This window comes from Strix aluco, chromosome 1, assembly GCF_031877795.1.
Source record: "Strix aluco isolate bStrAlu1 chromosome 1, bStrAlu1.hap1, whole genome shotgun sequence".
NCBI classification, from domain to species: domain Eukaryota; kingdom Metazoa; phylum Chordata; class Aves; order Strigiformes; family Strigidae; genus Strix; species Strix aluco.
The window spans coordinates 134,092,439-134,116,183 of NC_133931.1; positions in this window are offsets into that span (position 1 = coordinate 134,092,439).

The window sequence follows — 23,745 nt, forward strand, 5'->3', positions numbered from 1 at the left end:
CACTGAGTACTCCTTAGCACACTCAGTAGTGGTCCATTGTTTTTCTTCATATCAATGCTAGGGAGCCTAGTCAGGGAAGCCACAAAAAATATCCTAGAAATGAATAATCTTTAAAAAATATTAATATGTTGCAATATACTTCATCTCTCGATATCTGGCAGCTCCATTCCTTAATTCCAAGATTAATTGTGTTGTGCAAAGCTTGCAGCTGATACGGATCCTAAACATATGGCCTCTAGGTGTCACACTCTACCATGTCATAATATGCTATTTATGGATTTCTCTTATTCTTTCATAGCAGGTAAGAGACTTTGATTTTATCCTGTCAAGGAGTGAAGTACAATTATTTTTGGTTTTGCCAGAGTAACTATTTTTGCAAACACCAGAAGTATTACGATGTCTGTTTGTTAAATTTATATCATTCTTTTGGATCATAGATTTGGAGGACAAATCAGGAACTTTAAGAGTTATGTATGGGAGCTGTGCAGAAGTAAGAAAGCATTACATGTACAAAATCACTAGAATGTGTTAATAATGTATACTTAAACACTTTAGTGTTTCTCAATTACTTCAAAAATCTTTGCACCAAGAAAAAGTTATTTTTGGAAAATTAATAAAGATTCTACTTGCATAAATGCATGAGCAGCAAACATGTTGTCATCTAGTTCTGACTTTACAAATGCTTCGCTTTTATTAAGGTAAATTGGTAATTCTTGGAGACATTTCTCTTTTTTGATTTTTTTTTTCTTTGACTATATTGGTGGGTAGGGGGTGGGGTGTGTTTGTGTGGTTTTTAATCTAGTTTAAATCTAGAAGTTTTCCTAGCCATTCTTTCATCGGGTGGGGAGGGGGGAGGGGGGGAGGATGTTCAGTTGCTAAAAGGTTTGGGCTTTTGTTTCATTTTGTTTTAATCTCTACTGCTGTATTTCAGCAGTTCTCTCAGTTTGGTTTAACACCCGGCTGTTGCATCTTTTGTAGATCGCTTTGGCAGGTAACAATCAACATCCCTGGCAGAAAGTATTCCCTGCAAGAAGGGAATGTTAATGTAAGAGCAGGAGATACAGCAAGACCTGCTTGCTGGAAAATAAAGCTAGAGGAATTCAAGTACAAAATCAATGAATTTATCAAGGAAGTTATCCAGCTTTGGATGAAGCTACCTGGTGAAAGTGTGTATTTACCATCTTTGTCTTCCAGAAAAATGTTAGTTTTGACTTGATGATACATTTTAACCAAGGAAAGGCTTCTGGCCTAAATAGATCAATACCTTTGTGAAACGTAGCAGTCCAAGAACTGCAGAAGGTCAGATTAAATCAGCTAGTTCTGCTTTCTGGCTTTAAACTCTGTGAACGGACATTGTCCTTTCTGCCCAGATTACATTAGCTTCAACAGCTGACTGCATGAATTGGAACTTTCCAAGTATCAGAACTGGCTGCAGAAGTGTCTGTGATAGTTCCCTACCAGGAACTGTCATCTGTATTGAAAATTCAAGCTCTCAATCTTTTCTCATCAATTCAGAGATCTGTTTACTAGCCTCTGATGGAACTTGCTTAATAACAGGAAAATACAGTATGAATTTTTCATTGGAAAGCCAACAGCATTGATAAACGAGCTTGCTCAAAGAGATTTTGAGCATGTTCACGTATTCAGAAGCAGATGGAGTAAGTCCTTGTATTTGAAATTTCTCTTGGAGACACTATACATTCAGCATAATTCTAATCACACACAAAATTCCCAAGCAAAATGCTAATTACAGTTAGGGTTTGTAGCAAGGTCTGCATCACTACTCTGATTCTGTCAATTACAATTTTCTGTTTCTTAAGACTGCCAAATTTGCAGTTTCATAGTAACTCTATAGATAAAGCCAAAGACAAGAAAGAGAAAAACACATAAAAATTATCTCCATCCTGGTCTCAATCATTTCAGTGAAAAAAGATAATCGTTACTTTTCTGTGTTAATAAAAAAGGAAAAAAAAAATGTGCATGAGGAAAATGGTGAATTTTTCACTTGAAAGCTTTTGGTAACCTCTACTTTGGGGAAGAAACTTAAACTGTGCTTCTGTTGGGAGTGATCAGTGTGCTATTCTCATCATAACCTCCAAAAAGAAGTCTGCATATAATTAGAACCTCTTCTGGAATTGTGGTACCAGAATTGCTTACAGAGTGTGAGGGGAAAAATCCCTAAGATTGGGTACAAAAGTGAGACTGGAACATAAAGCTAGCCTCTAAGTCGCTAGGATAGAAAGCCTGGGAATAAAGTAAGTGATAGGAAAAGCCAAGAAAACAGACAGCAATCAGGATAAGAAACCTAAGTGGAGAAAAAAATACTGTGAGGAAGTAGTGACAACCAGAATTTTTGTGGGTGTACTATTTACTGTTTACTCTTTTAACACCTTTGGATCTACTGTTGTATACCTATGTGATTAAGACTGTACAAAGAATGGAGCTTTTTCAATCTAACTTTAGTTACCTAACTTTCAGAAACTCCAATAGAGACTTCACTAATGGAGAAAACAAACTAACCCAGGTGACCATAACTGCCAGTAGAACCAGTTTTCTATCACCAACCCCATTATATTAGATTTTTCAAAAGGAAACCAAAAGGCAGGATTTTAATGAGACTTTCCAAGTCAACTCTGTTCCTCCAATGTGTGCATATCCTTTTAAATTTGTGTTTCTAAAATCAATGGGAACAGCTAGCCCCTATGCCTAACATGAATTTATGCTGAAAATAATTTAAATTTATCCAGACAACATGCTCATTGGAGAAAAATAAAAGTTAAAACTAATAATTGTAAATGCAAATAAGTAGAATAATTCACAGGACCTGAAAAGCAGGCAGGGAGATTTCAGCGACACAATGGAGAGGTAAGTACTGAAATCCCTGGCAAGGGGAACAGAGAATGGAGTAAACAAAGAAAATCAGTGTCCATTATTGCCTTTGAAAATCCTCTCCAGGGAGAGCTTAGTATTTGCACATACCAAATCACCTTTAAACAAAAGCCACCTTCAGTCAATTTTAAACCTCCTCCTTATTAAAATCCTATTGATTGATCATTCTTCATCTAAATGTCTGACAAGCCAATTTCCATTTTCAAGGAGGGGAATGTTGGTCTTCTTTTTCAAGCCATAAATCACTCAAACATTCTTTCATCAATTTTCAAATTAGTTAAGTAATACAAATTAATACAAAAATTAAACAAGGCTGCTTTCTTTAGTGGGCTGTTGTTTCACTGTTGTTTTTTTTTTTTTAACATAACCAACACATTTAATGGTTTCCAGAAATGAATAGGCTCAGTAGTAGTGACAAACACAATACTGTTGGAAATAGCTTTTAATGATTTCTCAACTTCTTAAGAGTCCTAACTTAACTGGCCAAAAGTACAGCTGTGTGTTTTGTGCTATCTTCAACAGATCAATAAACAAGAGGAGTATAACTTCAGGAAACTGATTAAACAATCTCACACCATTCTGACATGGGGTAAGATGAGGTGAGATTTAAACCATGTTAAATTAATGATCAAGGTTCAACTGTGATCTGCTAACTGAGCCCTAAGATGGAACTACATTATATTATTAATAATCATATTTTGCAGAATCTTAGACTATAATTTAAGTTACAGCACAGAAGATGATATCTGAAAATAAATCCTTTGCTCTCTAATTTTATATGAAAGACTCACAAGTGTGTTCCCCCGTCATACTTTCATTATATGGTAGGTGCTTTAACTGGGGGGTGGAAGGGACATCTGTTCCTACTGATCAATCTTCCTACTGAAAATTATAGGTAACTCTCGTTGAAGTCAACTCCATAGCAAACTACAATGTAAAAACTAAATCTAAATAAGGAAGGCAACAAAATTAATGCATTCTAAGCCCATATTAATGAAAGCATGATATCATTTCAAACCACATGGACAACTAGTTCCAAAACACTAAGTTGTGTTAACAAAACCTCCCATTTTCCTACATGCTGACTTTTCTTCCTCCTCTGCTGTTGCAGCATCATTTTTCTGAGACTCCATCGCACCAATATTTCTGTGGCAAAAAGAAAGCAAGTAACCAAATCTATGCACGGAGATGGGTGACATCACAACCACATATAACTGGATTTTCTGCATACAGATTACAATGCACTTAACACATTCCGTGTGCTGCTGAAAAATCTTCTCTAACTTATCAGCATTAGCATTAAAATTAGAGCTTCACTGGGGGATCAAACCAAGCTTAAGGTGATGTGACACTTTCAGGACAGGAAAAACTTTCATTAATTTGGCACCATTGTTCTTCCCTATGGTGACAAAAGACATCATTGCCAGATTTCCTCCAATCGCTACTATACAAAAAAAAAAAAAAGCTTTCCAATTAACTGTTAGTGGCAGCTCTGGTACTTCCACAAGTTTTTCCCATGAGATTCAAAACTAACCTTGGTCTAAATAACTGACAGTTGCATCTATATACTCCAGAGAATATATGACAACCTACTTTGATACACTGCTCACTGAAGGAAGAAACAGTATGGAGGAGATTAAAAGGAGTTTTCTCAGTGATTGCACTATTATTGAAATAGTATAGAAACTTGCAGATCAGTTGTCTCCAGATCAGCATTGAGTTCAGTTGCTACCATCTAGCTAGACGAGTGAACATGATTTCCCTGGGACAAAGAAATTTAATTTACACAGATGAAGTGGTGTGGGGAGCACTAAAAAAAATGAAGTATGCCTTTGAAACCACAACACCAATGTCTGAATGACACTAAGTTCAGGTAAAATAACAACCTCAGTTCAGGTAAAGAGACGAACATGTTTTACCAGTGCTAGAAAAAGCGTATCATGCATAAAGCAGAAGTCAAACTTCACATGAGAACTTGTTTCCTAGATGTATCAATAGGATAAAAATTTCTGATCCTTTCATCTTAATGCTTTTTTAATATATGTATTGAATTTATCACTTTTACAAACAAAATATCAACACAATTTATGTCACCTTAAATTCTCTTAGCATCCATATATAAATACAGATATAACACAACTAACTTTAGTTGTCTGGATGATATATCAGCACCTAAGTAGAAGCTTATTCTTCTGAGATATCCCACATAGTGACAGGAAAATGGAAATTTTTGTAATATGTGGCTAAAATACTCTCACCAGTAGGCCAAACTCCATCCATTGCCTGCAGACATTTCTACATATGCTCCAATGTTAATGTCTCCATCACACATATTGACTTTAGGAGGTATTTTCAGTGTTTACAAAAGCTATTTTAGTAATTTTAATATCAACTACAAAACCAAATAATTCCAAATTTTACATGAAGAAGGATGAAGAAAACAAAAAATATATTCTGCTTCCTTCCAAAGCTACTAGAAAACCATTATAAGGAACCTGCTTTGGAGACCTTGGAGGATAATTGCATGCTAAATCTCCAGATCATTTCAGTTCTTCTTTCTTCCCACAGATATACAGTCATAACCATAACACATGTAGAAGTTTGCCCATAGCTTATTGTAGCATAGCACTTACCTAAAGGAGGAGTTTAAATAGTATATGGTCTTTGAATACATACTAAATACTGAAACTTGCTGAATAGCAGGGCACATAGTACCTCACTTAGGCTCAAGTAGGGTACAATTCAATAAATTAATCTCCTGTAAAGTTACAGGTTTGCCATAGCAAAGTATTGCACTGATAGGATTCAGAAAAGAACTCCCTTCACTACGTAAAACACTTTAAACAAGCATATGCCTACACCGAATCCCCTCTCTCTGTCAATAACTGGTTGACTGGCAGTCAACAAAATGCTTGATTACCAACCTTGTGAATCAGAATTTTTTAATGAAAGATTTAACTGTGTTGAATTATTTGACTACAATGATCTCGAATAAAAACTATTCTTTATTTGGGTATAGGCAGTTTGGCAGGGCTGCTTCTAAAATCACAAGATTTAATTTTCATTTCTGAAGGAACTAGTGAAGTGCACTGAGGGTTGTCAGTCTCTGTTAAGAGTCAAGATTTCTTCATGTCTTAAGTTTTCTAGGTGCATACATAGTTTTGACAAAGGGAAGAACCACATATCTTGGATCTCTGGAGGAAAGGAAGAAAATCAGTCTTCCTACTTGTCTTATATGTATGCAAAAAGAAAATTGCTACTGTCTTTAGCCAGGACAGAACTCCTTATTTTCACCAAGCATTAGAAAAGTTTAAAGGAAATCATCTGTTACAAAAAAGATTTTTTGTAGTGCTCTCTTTGTAAGCAATTCTACAAAATAAAAATAATTAAAATAGTAATAGGGAATGGCATTTTCATTGCATTCACATCGTCAGAACATAATTCAGAAACCCAGACTCAAGGTTTTGAAAAAAAGAGCAATAATTTTCTTTCTCTTCTGTGTTTCATATTCTCTTTCACATTCCCATCCTTACGCTAACCTGCAATTTCAAGTAGTGATCTTCAGATGATATCATAATGAAACAATCCCAAATGAGTTTCTTTGGCTTTGTATAATGGAATACAGAAGATTGTATTCATTTGATTTCAAAATGGACCATTAGCCACTGTATGCTTAAACCATTAAAAGAAAGAATTTGAAATCAAACAATAAATAAACCTAATGCATACCTCTAAGCAGAAAGTAATTAAAATAGATAGTAAACATTTGCTTTATTGTTTGTTTTTCCCCCTAAATTATGATTTTTGCAACAGTTCTTTAAATGGCTTTCACTTTAACTGCATTGCAAAGATGAGATCATATTCATTGTATGCTCTTCATTAACTCAACTGATGGTGTTTTAATTCCTACAACATACAAAGTCTGATGTTCATTTTGCAATTTGACATAGCTAGTGTGTGTTGTGAATAATTAGCTTCACTATGGCAGAACAAAGTTTTGATTTCTTTGCAAAGCACACACACTGCTTTTTAACAAAGATTATTGGTACACTTTCAGGGTATTTCTTGTCTTACAGAAAAGCAACTATTTCATTTTTAATTAACTTTTCTGTATCCTGATTTTCCTAATGAACTAATAATCCATGTTCTATCTGATGGTAAATACTTTCAACAGATCTAAAAGAAGATGAGAAGTGCCAGGTCCTGTACTTGGGCCACAACAACCCCACGCATCACTACAGGCTTGGGGAGGTGTGGCTGGAGAGCTGTCTGGAAGAGAAGGATCTGGGGGTTCTAACTGACAAACAGCTGAACATGAGCCTGCAGTGTGCCCAGGTGGCCAAGAAAGCCAACGGCATCCTGGCTTGTATTAGAAATAGTGTGACCAGCAGAAGTAGGGAGGTGATAGTCCCCCTGTACTCTGCACTGGGGAGGCCACACCTTGAGTATTGTGTCCAGTTTTGGGCACCTCAATACGAGAGAGATATCGAGGTGCTGGAGCGAGTGCAGAGGAGGGCAACGAGGTGAAGGGCTTGGAGAATAAATCTTACGAGGAGTGATTGAAGGAGCTGGGACTGTTTAGTTTGATGAGAAGGCTAAGGGGAGACCTCATCACTCTCTACAACTGCCTGAAAGGACATTGTAGAGAGGTTGGTGCTGGTCTCTTCTCACAGGTGATTAGTGATAGAACAAGAGAGAATGGCTTTAATACATCATAGAATCATAGAATCATTCAGGTTGGAGAAGACCCTTGGGATCATAGAGTCCAACCATCAGCCCTACTCTACAAAGCTCTCCCCTAGAGAGTACCTGATACATCAGGTATCCATGATGTGACCTCTGGAAATGTGCACTTATGTTAAAATGTTATGAACATCAGTACAGGCCATGGAACAACAAGTGACAGGAGAAAAACACCTGAAACATCTGTAAAGGTGCACCCCAATACCACTGTTGGCTTATTCAACTGGAAGTCTGTGGCTGTCCGGCTAACCCACACACAAACAGAGATGGTGGGGGAACACTGGTTACACAGAGCCGCAATACCGTGCAGAAGCAGAGTGCCCAAGGTGGGAGCGGTGCAGGCTGTCACCAATCGTTGCCCAAAGCCTGACACTGGGACCAGTCAGAGTGTGCGCTTCTTTCTCCCCCCACCCTGCCTCAGCTGTGCCAACTGGGGCACGTGTCAGTTAAATTTCGAGATGTGTATGTGTGTTTTCATGTGTGAGAAGCTTTCCCTGACACAGCCCATCCTTCCTTGCTTGATCCACTAATAAACTGAGCACAACAGCACCATATAGTCCGGTGTTCCAAATCCCCTTGTCCTTGTCACAACATTGTCAGAATCTTCTCCCAAAATGCTATAAATGTTATATTATATAATATAAAAATAACATTTAGACCTTACCGTATTCCCTAAAATCCTAAAGCAAGAGAACTAATCCTACAGTCAAAGAACAACCACTGGAATATATCTCATTCCTTACACATACCCTCAATGACACTTAAGGTGTTTTGCAGAAGTAGTATTATTAATCTCTTACTGTGGTAACAGAAAAGAGTAGGGTCCATGAGTCAGACATAGTCATTGGACTCTAGGTCAATCACACCTCTTTGAATATCACTCAGATAGAACAAGACAGTTACTGTTATCTTCAAAAAACCATGCAATTTTCATATTGCATCCAGAAATACTAATTAGGAAGCATTTTGTTTTCTGACTGATATACAATAGTATCATAATTATGGGATACAGCAGTAATCCCAGCTTATTCTCACAAAATTTCAAATTACTTCGGCAAGGACAAGTGAAACAAACTCCATTAATACATAAATCAGAACTATACATAGGATTTAATAGAGCCTTCAAATCTTCTAGATAAAGGAACAGAAACACCAGCCTGAGTTAAGGCCCGTAGGTAAACTGATAAATAGTTGCTAATGTTGAGTTCTAACTATCCCTACATAAAACTGCCAAAACAAATTTCACTTTTCTATAACACTCTAACATTCTACATATACCAGATGAGAAGTTAAAACAAACAACACACAAAAAAACCCGAACTACCCAAAACAACAACAAAACACCCCAACCCAACCAGCACCAAAACTCCAAACCCACCCAGAATATAATCTTGTAATAAGAGCAACGATTTGGAGAGCTGCAGCTCGAGCGCCCGGAGTCGGCCTTCGGCAGGAGCTGCAGCGCCGTTGCGCCGAGGGCTGATCCTCAGCACCATGGACAGGGGCTCGGGAAGCTCCGCTGACGTCAAAACTCTTTCCTGCTGCTCTTCGTCCATTAAGCACAGCGTGAGGAAGATCTTCACAGCATACTCCTTATCCTTACATGAAAATTTTGCGCTGTTAAAATACATGCATAGCTAGTAAAACACAGATGAAGTGGCATAAGCTTGAGGTCATCCATTCCTTGTTTTTTAGAGTCACATACAGAAACCATCATAGCCTGTGCTACACTTTTTTTTTTTTTTTACATACATCAAAGTATATCTATGGAGAGACACAGTAAAAATATTCCCCATAGAACTTTTCAACTCTGTTTTACAGGAATTAAGACATTGTCTTTGAACCGTGGCCCTGTTGTCCTCAGAAGTTAAAGTATTTTCTCCATTTAAGTTAGAAGTTGTCATAGTACCAAACAAACACAAAATAAATTGAGCAGATGGAGAAGATGAACTAAAAATCACACTTCAGAAAAATCTATTGAGAATGTAATGGTTTTAACTGAGGAAGAAAAAATCATCCATACCCTTCTGTCAAGATGGATGTTACAAAATATTATCAAAGTTATAAGAAAGAAGTTTATGGAAAGGGAGAAGAGAAATCTAAATCAATACAGTATCAGCAAGTTTACCTTTAAAAAACAGAAGAAAAACTCAGAAGCATAGAATAAGATTGTTTGCAGGGTCTTCCCCTGACCCCCTTTGCATGGCAAAATTTTTCACATTTATCATAAAGAAATTACACATACTTCTAAGATATTAAAAAAAAAAAAAAACCAAAAAAACCACAACACAAAACCTACTGTTATTTTAACACTATCAAACAATAGTGATTTTATTGAGCCAGTTGAAATTGTTAAAGTCAGTGTAAACAGAATTAAATTTAAACCACCAATTATCATGTAGATTATACTTATATGAGGCATAGGAGAATTTTTGCTGATGTTCACTGCAAGAAATCAATATAAAACTAAAAGAAAAAATATTTATTTTAGAGATGCTCTTAAAAATAGGCTTAAAAATTACTATTTGGATCCACCTGCAGGCCATTTCAGAAAGATTGCAGCTGAGGGGATGAGACAGCAGGGAAACCCATTCAAGCTGATCCAATTTAGATATGCAAATTTTATCTTGTGTGTTTGAAAAGAACATTATGGCATAGCATAATTTGCACCTTGAGTTCCAAAGAATAATATTTCCAATCTAATGAAAACATGCCTCCATTGTTCACTTTCCCACTCTCCAGGTTTGGTCCAATCTACTGCTCTCCTATCTATTTAAAACCGCGTTTTTTCCATATTTGAAACAATTAACACTAGAAAAAAGGAAAAAGAAAATAGAACTCTATTTTTGTAGTTATCTAAAAAAGACAACATTACAAGTGGCTGACTGATGTATGATAAAGCCTGTAGTAGTAACGGGGATAACATAAACCCCACTCTAGGGATGAAATGCTAAATGAAACAACTGAAGTTTAAGATCATGTGTTTGACACACTGCACTGTTAGCTTATTTTTATTTGTCTTTGTTGTCCCAAATAGTGACATTTGTTTAATGATAAACTTTTGTAAAAATATCAATTTTTTTCATCAAAGTGAGTGTAACGATACTGAGGATTGGTTTGGCCCACATAATTTATATTTGCAACTATGATCTGTTACTATTTATTCTGATGCAGTGATACTACTGATAGAGAACAAGACAACATGTCTCAGATGAACATATATGCTATCTTAAAAAGAACTAGCGTAACAGAACTAGCATGAATGCTGATTACTGTCTAGCTCAATAGACAGCAACAATAATAGGTTCAAATGCTTCAGAGCAAATTTGCTTCTCAAAGCTGCAGAAGAGGCCTTTATTGTCTTCCTTCTAAACAGGCATAAAACTTATGTTACTGTAACAATAAGCAACAACAGATTTGAGCAAATATGGCTGGGATAACTTTTAAAAAGGAGATTCACAAAGCATACTGTTTTTTTCTACAGAGTTGAAGAGCAATCATTGTATTGCTCCTCTTTTTAAAAAAGCCAAACACTACATTAAAGCTCCCAAACATAGAATATTATCAGATGTTGAATGAGAAATGACATATCTGATATTATAAGGGCAGGTATAGGCAGAAAGCAAATCTATTTTGGAAGAAATATCTCAAAGATTAACATACACAAATTCATACTGGAGCAAACTAAAATATGTGAAGTATAGTATTGAAATAGTAACTTGTACCAAAGAAACATTTATCAATCCTCTCATCATACAATTCTATAATTTTAAAACCATAAACATATTTGCATCTCTCAATTCATAAAAATTAAAATTTTGAAGTCATTAAAAAAAAAAACTCGAGCTTCGTAAAATTCACATTTCAGATGTGTCTTTAATTTAAAAGTTGCAGAATGCAGTTTCACTACATTAAGCAGCACATTTTGAAGTAAATTCAACCTCTTTGTTGAACCCCTCCCACTTCAAACTGACTCTTCCAGGGTTAGTCGTAATATTCAGCTCAGCCCCTGAATCTTCACTCATGAAGAGAACCAAATAATAAGCTCTATTCTGATAAATCCCCAGGATCTCACTTGTTCCACAGGCACAAGATTTTTCTGTTTCTTCCTTTCCCACAGTGGTAATAAAATAATCAACACTAGATATTAGTGAAGATTACATTTACAAGTCCTTTAGCTATTAGCCCAACTATACCTAACTGATAGTCCATTAACAGAGGTTTAAAAAAAAGCAACCAAAGGCTTCAGAAGGAAATTGCTTCCAGACCTCCAACACATGTATCTGGTCAGACTGACAGTTTATTAAAAACATAGCTCTCCAACTACAAATACAAAGTAAGAGAGAGATGGATAGCCACAGAAATCTGGAAGCTCGAAATTCTGGGAGTATGTCTCCCAGCATTACACTGCCTCTTAATTAATTAGCAAAGATCAAAATAATTTTGTGATATCTAAGTTTCATATCTTTATTGTAATGACACTGTAACTACAGATCATGTAAACAAAATGCAATTAGAAGAGGAACCAGCAAATACATGGTTAATCTGCTAAAAATGAGCTTAATTGAGGACTCCTCCTATGCTCTCCATCCAAAACAATAACTGGAATAGCCCCAGTGCTGATGTTAGTGGGAGCTGGCACAGACTCTGAATCAGGAAATCAGCACAGGAAAAGTGCAAGGCCTACGCTTGTGCTATCCAAAACAGAAGAACCACAAAAATAAGTTTGCAACAGTAAGTTTTAACCAGTTCATTAAACAGTGCAGAAGAATGATACAGCCCAGTTCTGAGGGTGCTGGGCTATCTTGGCTTGTAGGACGATGAATGAGCTGAAGGGGCTCAGCACCAGGCAAGGCTGAGGGGTGCTGCACAGGACCCCCATCTAGGGGCAGTGGGAAAATGCCTGGAAATGGGATGGTGCATGAGCAATCCTCCAACACTCTGTCAGATGACAACTGAACATGCAGTGTGTTGGGAGAGACTGGACCTTTAACTATAGAAGAGATACTGCTTTACCACAAGGTTTTATATTAATGTTAGCTTCATAAAAAATGTTTTTATTTTGTGCTTGATTCCAAATTGCTACCCTAGCCATAGTGGAAGTCTAATAAACATATGAGGAAAACTGAGGAAATTAAAATATTTCAAAATTCATAAAGTCAGACAGAAATTTTCATACTTTGAAAGGGCACAGAGGAGCTAATTTGTAAGAGCACTCCATTCATATGGGGTTAAAGAATACACTTGGCATCCCTTTGAGTCAAGAGCACTTAAGCCACATGGCTGAAATGAGAACTACCATCTTGCTAGCATCCCTCAACTGCTGTCTTCCTTACCTCTGCCCATTAGACTGCTATCCACTGGGACTTCTATGGCAGTGCTACAGGATTTTGAACACAGAAAATCCTTCAGCTGAATCAAAAAATTTCAAAAATTAAAATGGAAGTGGGGTCTTTTGTGCACGGTAGACTTTATAAAAGAATGGAAAAGTTTCAAGACATTTCAGTCAACATTAGGATTCAGACACTATCAAAATAACACAATACATTCATACAACCTATGAGTTATATTAGCAAAACGTGTCTCTTACTATATGTCACAATTTGCATTTCTTTTATTTAGATACCTCCTTGAAATAATTTATACAATGATAAATTATGTTCATCAACATCCTGTTACAATTAACACTTTCCTTTCCTGCTTTAAATATAGCCCCCATTTCCTGTTAAATATGCCTTCCAAGAAGATTAGCACATTAACTTCCTCTATATATTTGTCATTGGGTTAAGAGAGAGTAAGACCCAAGTTTTCAAAACAAATCGTTTGGCAGGAAACAAACTCCTCAACTGAATTAAAAGAGGTTACTTAAATTTTATTACATCAACTTATGCAAGTAACAAAACACCAAACTACAATGAAGGGAGGAAAAAAGCACAAAAGGCGGGGGGGGGGGGGAATCTTTAAAACAGATTTCACAGATCCATATATATTAGTTTGTGGAAAAAAATAAGGAAGAGAGGTGAATGTACAAGCAGACAGAATTTCATGAATTCCAACTGTATTCTGCGTTCCAACATACATCATACATAAAAAAGGAAATTCAACAGATACAAAGTATTTCTAGACAAATCTTTTATTAATTTCAATCGTCTTTCCTGTCATTTAAAAATGATCATTTTAAGAGCAAATCCTGAAATCTTGCCTTGAACTCCAGGGAGAGACTTCTGCCAGGTTGAAAGACAAGCAATTAGACAAGTCAAAACTCTTGTTACAGTTACTACTTCTACATTTTACTTGGTTATTAATTCAGAATAGCTGCTCACCAATTCAGAATAGCTGTTCACTGTTGCTTTTCATATCTACCAGATTTTCCAGGCGTGATAGCACTTGCAGTCCAGTAAATATTTGCAATACGTTATAGTCTCTGTTTTGGTGATTAACAATCCATAAAGAGATTTTAAGCAAAGCTATCAGTTTTATCTAGCAGGGCTTTGCAACCAGTATGCCAGACTGAGTCAGACAATTTTAGTAGTGAGGCGATGATGCAGCCACAGCATCTGAACTAAGGCAGTGCATTTTTAAAAACCCAGGAGAGTTACAGCCCCATTTACTCCATCTGTGATACACTACAGGGGAAAGAGAAGCAAGGTTTACTATGTATTTATCTGCAAAATGTTTTGTTAAATAGCTATTTTTAGTACACAAAAGTAAGAATGTTTGGAATGTATATAAAACATGTGGAATACAATTATTCTCAGCACAAACAATATTTTCATATTCTGACATGAACTGCTTTTATGAGTAGCGTTCAGTCACTCTGTGTAACTTCTGAGACCAACAGTTTTCATTAGAGCTGACTGTACATTTCTCCAATAGCAGAGCCACAAAGGTATGCCCCTTTATAAATAACCAGAGCAGTTCTAGCCTCACCGAGATAAGGCCTCCAAGATCATTCAGACCAATGCGCAGGCTAGGCTACTTTAGGACTGCTCCAGCTTCTACTTTCTGCTTCCCATTTGCTATTACACTAACACAGAGTTGAATATATAGAGTAGTTGCACCTGGCTTTACGAAGCAGGACTTCACAACAGTTATATATATACACTTTTATTGTACTCTCCAGATACAGACAGCTTTTTATCTTGCCTGTGACATTGGGGCAGTGAAGGGTTATATTTCCCTTGCAGCAATTTGACCCATCTGGCCCTAATTTTCAAAACCATACAAAAACAGAATAGTGCACAAAAATATGCATATTATTAAGTTGATAGGTATTCACCTACCACATCCAAATAAGTGTGGTCATTTCCGCATGTAATGGGCAAACCTGAACTCCTAGAGTAATAAACAACAGAACTTAATATGCACATCACTTTTTCTCACGTAAAGCAGAGCAAAACACTTTTTTACATTTAATGTAACAACTAGAGAAATGCACAAAACACATTTTTCACCTTTATAATAAGCTTGGAGCTGAAGCTGTTCTCCTGACATTAGCAAAGATTATGAACCTGAAAGATTTTCAAGCCAAATTTGGCTGATACATGTTTGCTTGCAGCAGGAAGACAGAATTCTTACTTAAAAGAAGTCACGGTAAACATCAGAATTTGACCTGTTTTCTCCAAATTGAGGTGAACATGGTGTGTTTAAACAGACTGCTTAGATATTTGCTCTAGTACCCAGAAAGCTCAACTATGAACAATAAAAATCCACAACAGAAAAGCTGTGTTGTACTAAACTGATCTGATCTATCATCATCTCAGTGTCGATCAGTTTGACGAGACTCTAGAACTGATCTTTACCAAGAATAATAGATCTTCTAAAAAGAAAAAGACGATGAGGGAAAACTGGCCAAAACAATGGTTGAAACAACCTTATTTTTGTGGAACACCTCATAAGTAGCTCACAGTAGTGGTTATTCTTAGTTCTTTTAACTAAAGAGGGTGATATTTTTAGTTGACTACATATTTGTCATCATTGGATTTTAAAATTTACTGAGTTATTAAAATGTACTCTGAGGATCAAAAGAATGTTCAATTATTCGCAAGATTAGTCTGAATACACAGCAGATATTTTCTTTCTGAAATCCAATTCTCAGAAGATTTACTTCTGGACCAACTTTTAAACCTGTAGTTCATTGATGATCAGCAGCTATAAACTATGTTAGCAAAATCAACAGCTAGCTTGTCCAAACTGTCTTGTGGAAATTCAGCTTTCAAATATTTTTTGTAGAAAAAACCCACAGATTGTCCAAAGCTTGACTTTTTATGCATTTACTTAATTTCAGAACAAAGCACTGTCCCGCTTGTTCAAATGCTGTTTTCTGTCTGCAGATTTTTCTTCCCATAATACTGATTGTTCTATCATTTAGTTCAGGTTCTTCTTCAGTGACCTCTCATTGAACAGCGATGTACATGTTCACAATACTCAAAAATTACTCTCACAGGTATTTCCAACATCAGAAACTCTCCTTTGAGATCTTTTACAAGGCTGCACTCATTCACCAACTGTTCTCTCAGTACAGCAAAACACAGCTCTTAAGCTTGAAAAGTATTTTGAAGACTGGAAAGGCACTGCTGCATTGTGTAGACTACCAGTGTTTACAGCTGTGGGACAAGCTTGCACAGACTTGTGCACCAACAGTAAACTTAGCTCTAGGTTTCTACAGGAAAAACTGAATTCTCAAAATAGGACTTAAGCTTTTTCTTTTTTTATTATTATTTTACTACATCTTGCTATAGAACCTAAGTAGTTGTTAAAAGATGGGACTTCACAGAAAAGACAGATGGCTTGCACCAGTCAGTGTTGCTGCACAGTATCCATGATTTTGCACTACATTATAGTTCAGGTTTACTGAGGTTAGCTGTATAATTTACAGACAACTTGTTTATAAACCCAAAATTTCTAATTATTCTAACAAAACATCTCCAGAATGCTGACCACACATAGAGAAATAATATGTTCTCTTTCAGTCTTCAGTAATTTGAAACTATAGGTTACAGTTAAGAAATTCATATGCGAGTAGCTTCTACTGTTTTCAGAGTAATAGTAAAGAGTTGAGAATAGATCCAAATTCACTGTAGTGAAATTTCCCCATCAAGGTCGCTAGAGGTATTTTAGGCAAATATTTGCTATACAAAACGTGAGACTTCTAAGCTATAAATGACTGCAAAAACATGGCTCTATTGATGGCTTAAAACTCTTTAGAATTAGCAGTAGTAACATTGTAACTTTAAGTTATGACTTACCTCTATAACCTATAAACCAGTTCCCTGAATACATAGAGCACATATAAATTAGAATGGAATCATATAAATCCATCATTCTACCAAGACTTTTTTTTTTTAGTTTACAGTGTCAGAAAAATAGAAGACTGTTCAAGTATGGCATTATGTTAGTACAAGATATTCTTGGAGAGTTCTCACACTTATCTCTTGTGGTTTTTTTAATATCTATAATTCCATTATCAAGACTGCTAGGGAGGCATGAAAGTTAACGGAACACATGTCCTAATCCTGAAAGGCAGACTGACACTTCAAATTACTGATAAAAAGTAAAAAAAGAACATATTATGAGACAATTTATTATAAGAGCTACTGGGGAAAAAAACCACTAAAATGAAATCAAACTCCATACAGATATTTCTTGCTAGTGATGGAACATGTATTTGTAGTTCTGGCTTCTATGATTCTGTCACAGAAAAAATAAAGATGAGCACTAAGTCGTGCAGTAACTGTACACAGAATACAAATAAAAAAGATATTGAGATGGATTTGTCATCTAAAAACCAGAAGTCCCACAGAATTACATAGTGCTTTAATTAATTTATAGTCCAAGTAAAACTATATACTGAAAATTAGAAATATTTCATTTCATTGTTAGCACCCATGGACATGATTCTCATCAAGATTCAGTTATCATACTGTGCACATGATCTTGTTTCATGCAGGAAAACAGAAAAAAAAAAATGATTAAGCTAATGTGTGAGCTACAATAAGAAAAAGCCACTAAGTATTATCAAGGAAGCGAAAATAAGAGAATTCAATGATTAAAGTAAAAATATATATATGCTTATATGCATACAGTAGACTTCAAGACAAAAAAAAAAATTAGCTGTTCAAGAGACATCTGAGATTGCTTACAGACTGATTTTGTACAAGTTTTCCCTGTAGTTAAAGGCATTTTTTAATCCACCTTGTATTCTGAGAGGATATACTTATTTAAGTTTCCTGATTATTTCCCTGAAAATTATGTATAAATGCGTGTTTGCTATATGCAAGCTTCTCAGAGAGGCTAGTTGGCAGATACAGAAGCCAAGGCTAATCACTGAAGAACCAACAAAAAGGAAACATTATCTAAAACAGGATCCTTCTAAAAAGCTTGCTGGGAAGTGGCATTCTCAACCTCTGTTAATGTATAAAGATAGATAAAAGCTGGAAATTACTGCTCACTTGTCCTTCAGTATGTAGGTGCCTTATCCCAAGAACTGGGGAAAAAAAAAAAAAAAAAGCAGCTCACAGAAATAATTTAGAGCATGCTATAGATATAACATGAAGATGCTAAATCAGATTATACAATAAAATTTCTACAGAAATCTTTTCATTTGTTTGTTTACACTTGAGTTTTTCACTTAAAAGTGTTGAGCTAAATACTTGCAAAAACATACTCTCCACCTCTACTGGGCCTTATTCCCACTCTTCTCAATTCATTACCAATTCCAGCTATTTACCAAAAACTTAGATTTGGACACATTTAATGACTTTACTCATGTGTTCATAAATACGATGTTTAAAAGCACAACTTTCTGATGAAGATTCATGGCACAGTGGGACCTGCGGCGGCCTGTCCACAGAAGGAGGCATTGGGGAGGAAGCGGGCTACTTGTGATGGCTTTTAGGACATGTGCCATTGTCTGAGGGTGATGGGACATATAATACCACCAGACAGCACACTTTGGCAAACACCTGAGGCCAGTACCGCACCAGGAGCAGATCCCTGCAGCAAGACAGAACATTCCCAGCTGTGAGAGAACGCAGCTGCCGGCCATTCTCCTGGGATCAGCCATCTTAGCAGGGTGTCTCAGAGCTGCCAGGGGCAGTCCTGTCCCAGGAAGCACTAAGCACCTGGCAGCTCTGGTTGCACTACCAAACACTTTGCCTCCTTCAAACTTCCTGCTGCAGATAGGATGGAAATTTGTGCCAAAGTACACAACACAACATGCTCCTTCTAATGGCAGGACGGCTATTCATTTGTAATGGGAGATTAAATAGACCCACTGGTGCAACATTTCAGCATGCAAATCTAGTCCCAAATCATATTCTGTGCCTATACATGAGTTTCGAGTATGTACAGCAAGCAAAGTTTGAGGGACTCAGCACTCCTGCAAAGTCTGGAATAAGCATTTGGCTTTGAAAATTCCAACAAAAACTATAAAACTGGGACCAGAATAAGAAAAAAACACATTATACTACAGCATTTGAGCACTTTACCAAAAAAAATATTTTTTTTCCCAGTTACTGTTCTGACTACAAACACGAGCTGATTCCGTAACAAGAACTGCTATCAATGCTAGTTAGTTTTCAAAACAGAATTTCCATAGACTTTCCATGGATCTGGAGGCACTATTTAAAATACATACCATGACACAGTACTGAAGAAGTTTCCTTTACTGTCTGATGTAACACTAACAACATGTCTAAAATGTTAAATCAATTATTACATCTCACACAACAAAGTAGCTCAGGGTATAAAAATGAGTACTTTAAAGACGCAGAGGTAACCCAACTGATTCAATTCGTGCCTGATCACTTTGGGTTTACGTTCTTTTATTTTATTCAGCAAAAGAGTAAAAAAAACCAGAAATTGTTGTCCTTGAATTTTAAAGTTCTCTGTTTCATTGCCTACCATGGACATTTTACAGTTACCAGTGCCCACAAGATACTGAAAAGGACTCTCCACGGGTGGAATCATCATGCATTAAGACAAACATTCACATCTCTAACCAGTCCATCAATGTTATGTCTTGTACTTTTAATGAATAAATATTCTCTCAACTGCTTCAGTCTTACATTTTGAACTTTATTGACAATCACATACTCCACAAAATTAGAAAGGACACAGGTACCTCAGTACTTTGATATGACTAGAAAGGAGAAAAAAATTCCTTTCCTTGTTCCAGGACTAAATGAGAAGGTCATAAGACTTTCTTCCATGCATTTTTACAATTTCTCTTAAATTCAAAACTAGTTTGTCAACTACAAATTTTGAAAAATACAGACGCTACCTTCCCAGTTGATGTAAAAACACAGTGCTTCTGGCAGTTACCAGCATCCCATTGCTTTTTTTCTCTAAATCACATATACATAGCATTAACACTTCAAGCCATACAAAAGATCTCAATATTTTCATAAAAAAATATAAATTCACTAAATGTCAATATCCAAGTTATGTTAAAAGTGAAAGAGGAAACAAAAAAGGTGCTTTAAGAAGTTAGCTAGTTTATCAAGCAACTTTAACAACGAAAGAGAAAAGAACCCTGTCTGACTTACTCTGGGTATGTTGGCAATCACTACAAAATAGTCATACTTCCTGTAAAATTATTTCTCTGAAATGAGAGCCTCAACATCTGTGTAGAAAGGTACATGAACAAACATAAAAGCAAACTTGAGTAAAGTACTTGGCATTCTTAAGGGGAGAAAGTTGAGGAAAATGGGTCAGAAGCACTCATCAGAACTTTTCTCCCCTCACTTCAAAATACCAGTTAAAAGCTTAGTGCAGTTTATTAGGGCTGAGGCACTTCCCAAGCCTCTATTCATTGTACCCAGGATAGGCAACAGCTGGAGAAGTCTACTCAGCTTTTGTCTGGAAGAAGTCTTTCTTGCATATATCTGTTCAATCACATCTGCACAGAATGTTCTGAAACAAAGGAAAAGTTACGCAATCCAGTCTGACCTACAGTCTGAGAGTTCAAAGATAAACAGCACTTTTCAGCATAAATCAGTCAACCATACAATGCATTTGATTTTTTTTTCCTCGATTAATCAAGTGCTTAAACCTTCATATTGCTATGCTAGGAAGAATGGATATAATTTTCTCACAACTATTTCAGAAAGTACATGCATTTTGATGGAAATGTGCAATATTGCACTGCCCATATCTTGAATAGGATTCATTAGTGTCCATTGTTATCTACATTTCAGCTATACTTCATTGTAATCAATAAGATACAATCTCTCTTGCCTAGAAGTATATCTCTAAAACCAGTCAGATTAATCGTGACCTAAAATATCAAAATGCTCTTTGAATATAGAAGAGGTGCCATGCTACCTACTCGACCACAGACACCTAAATTAGATTTAGCCCATGTTAAGTCACCAAAGCTTTTGGCTTCCAGATTTGGAATACGTTTCTTCCTTCTGCAACAATTAAAAAAAATAAAAACTGAAATTTATTTATATGGCAATTAAAGTTCTTTAACACTTCCAATCATAAACCAGTCTATTCCCTGTTCTTATGCTTCTCACAAGCTTCCCTTCCAGCCAATCACTTTTTTGGACTGGAAATATTTACAAAACTTGGACCATAAACATGTAATAGTTCCTAACACAAGTCATCTTGAACCTTTTCTAAGTTTCCAGTATGACACACAAATACAGAGAACTGGGTAGGTAAAGAAGAGAACAGCCTCTACAACCTGCTAATAACAATAAAATGCTGATGAAATAGCTTGTTTTCTATCTAGCCCTCTAGCAGTGGTAGTGTAGCTATCTTCAACTATGGGCTGAAACAAATAAACTGAAAATAGAGGCAGACTCCCCTATCCCCAACTCCAGGGTGCTCTGATGCAGCAGCCCTGCAGCCCAAGAAACACACCTGCCACAACCAAGTAAATATGCTCTGAAGCCAGGCTGGAATGCAGATTCAAGAGCTGAGGGCTGGGCTACATGCGTGTATATTAGCATCCAGCAATGCAGTGATTTTTACTATATTAATTGAAGTCTCTACCACCATACCTTAAGTTCTCCCTGATGACCATAGCCTAAGTGGATACCGCAAGATATCTGTCAGTGACGGACCTGTCTTGACCATCAAAAACTGGCCTATAACTTTTATACAACACCACCCCCAGGACAAACCCCAACAACTATTTCAAAAGACAGTAATAATATTGAAATAAACATTATTTAAGTAACTAAAAAATCAGACACCTCAAAGTGAAAAGATGCCAGCATTATGGAATCTCAACCTTGCTTCTCTGAGTCCACCACAACACAGGTGGACTATAATGAGATACTTGTACTCCTCACACAGCATCTCTGACTATATGCAAAATACATTTCCCTAGAGTTTCAAAGATTCCTAGAGTTCACTGGGCCAGATTTCACTGGGTTATTACCAAACCTTAACCTCCCCCAAATATTTCCAAATCACTAAATGTGATCTATTCTCTAATGTGTATTTTTCAGAAACACATCTATTTTAACAGAATATTTTAAACACCCAATATTTATTCCCCCTCTGAAGGGATTTATGCATTTTATACCTAGTAATACTCAAGACTGTTGTTGTTGAAATAAACAGGGTTTTTTGCAGTTTCCTCAAGCAATATTTATGTGACATTTTTCCACACCTTCTCCTGCTATTCTGCACCCTTTTAAACTATCAACATCAATCACTAAGAACTCTTCCAATATCGATTTCACAGATTAAAGAAAAAGTCTTTTAGCCTTTCTACTAAATGCTGACTTTTAGTCTTTCCTACACTATTTCACAGACAGAGACTGAACTAATCTCTGTCAAACTGGGAGTTCATGAAGAGCTACTTTTTCTGCTCTCACTCCCTAAGTCCTCTCTAGAGGACTTTCCCCAGTCAAGGATCCAGGAGCTTTCTGAAAATATGACCTGCACTTCTTGTTTCTAGATGCATCATTTTGACTTTGGTTAGACCAAATCATACTTTGCCTGCACAAATCCGTATTACCAACCAGTCCAGATTATTCCCAGGACTACTCTGTTCTGCCACTCTAAAAAAAAAAAAAGTTATCAACTGCAAGTTTCATGGGCACTGATTCTGAAACTTAAAGTCAGGCTACTATGGAAAATATAAAATATCAGTGTTTCCGAACGCAGGGATGTTTCAACAGAAACAATACAATTCAATAATGATCCCAGTTATTTCTTTTTGCAGTATGACTACTAACAGTTTTTTAATCCAGTGGATGCATTTTTCTTCATATTTTTATTGCTAATGTGGGATGGTATACTTCTATTCAGAATTTCACCAGAAACTTCTTCACATATCTTATCAAAGCCTGGTTGTTTACTACACTCATCTTTATCAGATAACCTTAAAATACGTTAGAGAGTATACACAACATATATAAAGAATTAAAGATGAGGTACACAGGAAGTGTCAAGTCAATATACTTCAATGGAAAAGTATGTCCTATCAAGAAAAACTTTTTTTTTTTGTTATTATTACTGTCAGCATTCAACTATTATCCTGTACAAGTCAGCTTTTTCATACGTGTTCAGCTGTGATGGTGAAGGGAGACATTACAAACACTGAAGATACTTCAGCATTGTTGGGGAAAAAAAAAAAGACATCATATTCTGAGTTAATTTGAAGACTGATAGAGTTGAAATTGCTTTACTGGAGTGTTAGCAGTCAATCCTGTGGAAAAGTGTGCAGATTTCAGAAATGAGGTAGAAACACAAAAAGATTTTAAAAACTCAAACCTTTAAGTCTTCCATATAGTAGACTCAAACTGACAATATTTTCGTGTAATTTTTTTTACAGTAGGATTCATAAGCATACTACAAAGAGCCAGCCAGTGTAGAGGCAGGTGTTGCTGGGACCCACGCATGAGCAGTGCCCGGTGACCACAAGGGAACCATGTGCCTTGCTGCAGCCCAGGGCAAGAGCTAGCTCCAGGTACCAGTAACCCCTGTCTCCGCACTGTCAATGAGCAACTCAGCTCTGTAACGGCCTAAAGGTAAAAAAATAAGAATAAAAAAGGACATGAGAAAAAAAAATCCACTGTTGGAACATTTCAGCTAGACTATCTAATACCATACATGACTAAAAATGGGCACTATTAAGTAATCATTAAA